This window comes from Cydia pomonella, chromosome 21 (genome assembly GCF_033807575.1).
Source record: "Cydia pomonella isolate Wapato2018A chromosome 21, ilCydPomo1, whole genome shotgun sequence".
NCBI lineage: Eukaryota > Metazoa > Arthropoda > Insecta > Lepidoptera > Tortricidae > Cydia > Cydia pomonella.
In genome coordinates, this window is record NC_084723.1 from 2,436,438 (window position 1) to 2,443,471 (window position 7,034).

Here is a 7,034-nt window from a genome sequence, read left to right on the forward strand (position 1 = left end):
CCACAATAATTGTGTCAAGGGGTCCGCTGTCGCAGCTGTCGCAGTGACGAAGATATATGCCGCACTTTAAGTTATATGTACTCTACAATTCCACAATAATCGTATCGAGGCCTCCATTTCCGCAGCGTCGAGGCTATATGTGCTTCATTTTAAGTGTCGAGGTTATAATGCTTCGGTCATTTGGTTCTTCGGTTGCTTTGCTCCTTTTGGTCGCTTCGCTCTTCGGTCGCTTCGCACTTCGGTCGCTACGCTCTTCAGTCACTTCGCTCTTTGGTCTACAGTCGGTTATTACACATATCTCAAAATGATATCGTCAAAGATATATAACGTTGCTCTACTATAACAATGTTGATGCCAATGTAATGATTGACGACTTTAATAGTATTGGAGCTTTACGCATGTAAATATGACTAAAGAGCAAAAATATTTAAGGTTGAGCTAAAGTTTACAGGACTTCTAAAAAAAAAAAAAATGAAATATAAAGGAGGTTCTTGTTACGCTGAGGTAATTTAATTGGTGTTAATGCGGCCTAAAATACCTTAAACAAAATGTACGCAATGTCATTGCCCTTACAGACAAAGAAATGCTGTATGTAAACAACATATAGGAAAAAATATATCTATAAACCCTTTAACCCAAATTTGAATCATAATTCGTACTCATATCACGCTGTTATATACTCCTAATAACTTCAAACGTCAGCTTTGATATGCTGTCAAGAATATACCATATCAACGAGCCTAATGTAATAAATCCGGTACAATTTACTTACGGATTCTCAGCTCCAAACTTCAGGGGAACATCGCCGCAACAAACAAGAGCTGAATCGCCGTTGATGCACTATCCCACGACGCGAAATAAGTGCTGTAAATTATGCAACCATGCAACTAGAGTTATGCTGCCACGTGTTGCAGTCGCTTGCGCTAAGTAGCTAGATTAATAATCGCAATAAATATTGTATAATATTGTCTGAAATGTAAATGCTCGGGTTGTCATATTGTCTTGCTGTAAAAGAAAGCTTAAATAGTTTTCATTTTTCGTCGCAATGCACACTGTACAGTTTTATTGTAGGTAACGTTAAAAAATGTTACTCCTTAAAATGAAGTACAAGTTACAAGTCATGCCAGATATTTTGTTCACAAATATATCATAACTCAACACATAATCTACCTAAGTTCCTTGCCACTTGTTAGCGTAGTAGCCATCATCGTTCAGATACGCATAAGCAGATGAGATTAGCTATTTAGTTATAAATAATATCATATTACTATTTCTTGATCTGTGGTAATAACTAAAATTAGTCCATCTATATTTTCAAAGTGATAAGTTTCAAATACTTAATACCTACAGGATACTTTACTGGTAATTGTCCAGACTTAGTTTTAAAGTACTTACATATAGCCTTGATATTTATGGTAGCTTTACAATGAAGAAAATTCTCCTTTATTTACCTCACTCAAAGGCTATTTACCGAGGAAAGTATTGATTGCTGTATTCAAAATTAACTTTAAAGTGTCGTAACATAAAATTAGATTATATTTTAGGGTCAGTAACGCGCATGTAATATACCTCTGCAGTTGCGGGCATTCATTGGCTACGGTGATTGTTTACCATCAGGCGGGCCGTATGCTTGTTTGTCTCCGTTGTAATTACATCCAGAAAATGGTTGGTAAATTCTAAATTATACAAAATGGTTTGTTTAAATCGTTACAGACAGAAAATGCTCATCTAAAACTTATTTAGAGCCAACTAAAGCTTGAAAACACATTTACACTTAATGGCGTCCTGGCTTGTAAATGACATAAAAACAGTTGTACCTTGTGAATATTAAGATATATACAACTTTATCAATATATTACAGTGAAATCAAAGAAAGTTTTATACTTTTTTAATATTAACGAAATGAAATACCAAGAGCAATTTTACTCCTTAATGCATGACGCTTATCATTATAATATTTTATTATGCTATACATACATTTTACATTTATACTATGTAGATACATAAATAATTATTTAAATTGGATATAAATTAATAACTTCTAGGTGGTACGTTGTTCTCTTTAGTCAAAATCAATAATATCAGTATGTTCGTAACATACTGATTTGATATCGATATTTTATTTTATTTTCGCATTCAGGATTTGAATTTAAATACAAAGCTCTGAACATCTGCTAGTAAATTATATTTGTTGTCTTGGATTTGGATAGGAAGTATAATTAATAATCAAACGAACTTACCTGTGAAGTTTGATTACAATTATACGAGTATCCAAATCCAAGACAACAAAGACCCGCCCCCCATCCCCAAAAATGAAAATAAAATAGTCTCTGTTAATAACACAAAAATACCTCTGAAATAATGAGTACTGGAGGGGCGATGTCGAAGCAGGAACGCAGCGTAGCGAGTGAGAGGGACAGCGCGAACTTGTTTTTTAAATACTATATCTCTAAAATGTGTGACTTGGACTGCACGATAACGTGTACTGCTGCTAGTAAATTATATTTGTTGTCTTGGATTTGGATACTCGTATAATTGTAATCAAACTTCACAGGTAAGTTCGTTTGATTATTAAATATTAAAGTCATTTTTTATAAATATGTTAAAAATTTGTTAGTTGTTCATTCTAGTAGTATTCAATCTAGAAAAATTCAGAACTCTAAACATTAACTTAATTAAAGTCTAAAAGCACTAAAACTAGAAATTTCGTTAAGACTTTATATTTTAAAATTAATATTCATTCCAAGTGGTCACCAGCATAATATTAATGCTTATCAGCATCATAATAGTTATACTTAATGTATCTGTTACTTTCACATTTATGTTTGTTAGAAAGAAACAAAATACATCAATATATACGACGAGTTAATTATGTGATCTAGTTGGAAAACCTTCTCAACTCTCTGGTAAAATGCAATTTTTCCCGCGACAGCTCTCATGCTATCCAGACATAATTACAAGGACGGACGGAGTGACCGCTCGTGATTGCTCCCGCTCATTACCTAATCCAGTGAGCCTGCTGCTTCCTTTGTTCTGCGCCAATTCTGATAGGAACCGCTGTGACCAAGCTCCGTTTTAGAAGGAATGTTAGTTTATTATATTTATAGAAGCCAGTTATAGAGGGAAAATATTAAAGTCTATTTTTATAAATACATATGTTAAAAATGTGTTTGTTATTCATTCTAGTAGTATTCAATCTGGGACAAACCAAAACTCTCTAGGCATAGAAAAGTTGGTTGGCAAGTGAAATTCGGCAATAACATTAAAATTGTATTGCCGAATTTCAAAAAATTCAAATTCAATTTCAAATTTTTCGCTGAAAATTCGGCGAAAAGGCAGGATACCGTTTTTTTTCCCGTGACAGCTCCCTTGCAAGCCATAGTTACAACTTACGAAGTGACCGCTCGTGATTATTCCCCGCTTATTAATCCAGTGAGCCTGTTGTTTCATTTATTCTGTGAAAATTCGGCGGTCTCCTTTTTAGCCCAAGTCAGTTTTAATAGAAAAATACCTGTTCGATCGAAGTCAATAAAATTAGTTAAAAGGTATGCACATAAAGGTTCTTCACAGACAGACGGACGTACGACATCAAAGTGATTCTATGAGGGTTCCGTTTTTCCTTTTAAGGTAGGTTCCGGTGGTAGACTAATATTGTTTTAACCAAAAAGTGTAATTAGTGTTTTAAAAGTTTAAATCACCTAATTTCCTTTATGCGCCGATATAACTATAGTGGTATCACTATAGTTTCCTATTAAAGTAAATATTCGTTACCCTACTACCATAACAGATTAAGTATCTAATAATACGAGCACTCGTGTATTCTAAAAATGAACAATTCGACCATTAATATGTATACAAATTTCTACCCTATCTCGATACGGTAAGGTGTATAAGTGTGTAGATATTAATAGTGTGTCTACGAGAATGTAAAGTACGCTAGAGGAGAATGAAGCCAGGAGTGTATATTCGGAAGTATTATGTGGTCACACTACATAGAACTTAACGTGGGTATAAGGTTGTTGGTCTAAGGCACACGATTGAACAAGTTTGAACAAGCAAACATCAAACACTTATTCAGCAAATAGACCACAGGGGCACTTTTACATGTCAAAATTTACAAGCAATAAAATTACCATAGATTACAAATATGGTATCAATTGAATATTTATTTTAAATAAAAATAATTAATCAATTTTAAAAATATTAAAATTATTAATCAATTAAATATTTTAATACGAAGATAAAGACTGTATACAGGGTGACCTTAGCCATTGGACAAACCCTGAAATCCCACGTAGGGTTACTTCTCAGGAATGCTCTGACGTTAATATTTTTTTAATTAGAACAAAAGATAAAAAAATAAATTTATCGAACAAAAGGTATTTGCCATAATCGACAACAAAAAGACACACACTATGTTAATCTTTGGCAGTGTTTTTGACAATTTGTTCAAAATATTTGATAATCATGACATTTTTCAAAAGTCAGAAGCTTATTACAGAAAATAACGACTTCATACGGTCGCCACCCTCAATCTTCCTCGCTCAACTCATTGATATTTGCCGCATTGCTGTTGCGTTAAGAACGTTCAATTCTTTATTTACATTAAACTTAGTTAATAGTATTTTATGCAACAGTTGTATAAGAAGGGTCAAAAAAGGCGAGTGGCGTGAGTTACAATGTGAGCCGGAGCCGAAGGCGTAGGCGAACATTGTAAAGGAATACGCCACGAGAATTTTTTGACCTACTTATACAACGTTGCATACAATATTTTTACAATACAATACAAATACAAATATACTTTATTGCACACCTCAATACAGAAACAGTACAAATAATACAACACATAAAGAAGAGGTAAACAACAGGCGGTCTTATCGCTAAAAAGCGATCTCTTCCAGACAACCTTTAGGTAGCGGAATTAAAAAAAAAAAATGTTATGTCAGTAGGTGTTCCAGATGCAATAAAAGAAGTCTAGCACAGAATAAACACAAAACTAAGCAATATAATTATCATATACAAATATAAATAAAAAAGATATATAAATACATATACATACATATATTAAAATACATATTATATATATATATATATATATATATATATATATATATATATATATATATATATATATATAATAAATGCCAGCCATAAGTATGGAAAAGGAAGCAGATAAAAGTATTACGGAGCAGGTAAAAAGTGAAGTTTAATGAGTCTCTTGAAAGAATTAGGACATTGAGCGCGCCTTAAATCTATAGGCAGAGAATTCCATAGTCGGATAGCTTGAGACGTGATTTTTCCTACGAGTCAACAAAAATAAATCTTAATTTAGGTAAACAAATTACAGCAAAAGTATATAGCCAAGACGCGCGAGCATTCCTTGTTACGCGCCCGGCCCGCCCCGGGCCGCGGCCGGCCGGCCGGCGACACCTCCTCGTAACTCATGAGGCCCTGGTACTTGCTACTTGCTAAATAAATTTTTTGGACAGTTTTTTCTCAATTTTGGCCACCGTAGCCTACGGAGACTAACAAGCAACGCTAAGCGGTCTTCGTAGTCTATGGGTGTTGCTATATTACGGGTGTCACATGCGTGTTTCTGACTTATGAAGTAATTATTTTTACTATGCAACCAAATGAATATTTTGTAAGTTGGCAGCAATGCACTTAGTTTAAAACTGTATTCGTTTTGGTTTTGTTAGGTTGGTAGCCATTAATCGCAGTAACATTATAGCTTATAAAAGCACAAGAGCTTTTATGAGGAATAGACAATATAGACTTTTCTTGAAACCTTTTATGTATGTTCTTATATTCGTGTTAATGAATGCATAAATGACAGATAACAGTAGAGGAGTAGGAAAATAATATAAGATGCTATAAAGACCATCACGTGATCATGGATCTTCCGTCATAAAAAACGAAATGTTGGAAGCCATCGGACACGGACTATTCTAACATAAGTCATCTTTAAATAAAAATGTTATCTTTAGATGATCGATCTGAGGACCTACCACGCACCACATTTGACGTGTTGCCTCTCTAACGCACTTGTGAATTCGTACGTAAGTGTGACAGGGACGCAAAACGTTGAACGTGGTTCGCGATAGGCCCTCTGATATCTTATTACTTAGTCCCAACGACGACGCAGTACACAATTTCAAAACTTCTCAGATGTTAAAGTGCCATAGTTGGCAAGGAGCTTTTGAGCGTTCATTAAAGTTGTAGGGGTTTCGTGTTTGTGATATAAGCCCAAGTTTCAGCGATGGGAGGCATTGATGTCATTTATGGGTTGTTCCGCTAAGTGGTTTGATGTGCGTAAGGTAAAGAAGATACAGAATAAAAGTACTTGCTTAAAAGCAGCGCCTAAGTGCTCTGGGAGCTTACGTACATGTTTTCTTCAACCTTTTATTTTATCATAACGGTTGTGAATTATGTTTCGTAATCGGGATTTGAACTACTACCCTTCAAGTCTGGTGTCTGGTACCAATCTCTTGGAATTTTAGTGCAATATAATTATCATTTCATATCGTCCTTCTTCCTAGAAATAGAACCCGCGAACAGAATGATTTAATAATTATTTCCTTCATTCTCTATAGAACCAAGATTGATCTATTTGTGACCCCAACTAACTTCTAGGTACCCCATCATACACATAACGAATTCAGCCATAAAATATACAACATTTGTAGGTGATATGCTGGACACTAGGCCATCATAATATTTATTTGTTTAGGGTAAGTTCGAAAGCAGAATACTTTTGAATCCACTAAACCTCGTTTATATCTACTAAACCAGAAGCATTATATATTTTGGCAAAATGTATTTATGTTCGCACCTGGCACTTAAACACTTCACTTTATTGTCCCTAAGCAATGTTACTTTACTACTATTTTATTTCACTTCACTATATTACTGTCACTTTACTTTTGGCCACTGACTTGACCATGGAAACTGTTTTAGAAAAACACACTGTTTGCTAGTTTGCATTTTAAAAAGGACACTAGGCCAGACAGGTCGTCGAAATGTATATATTGGAG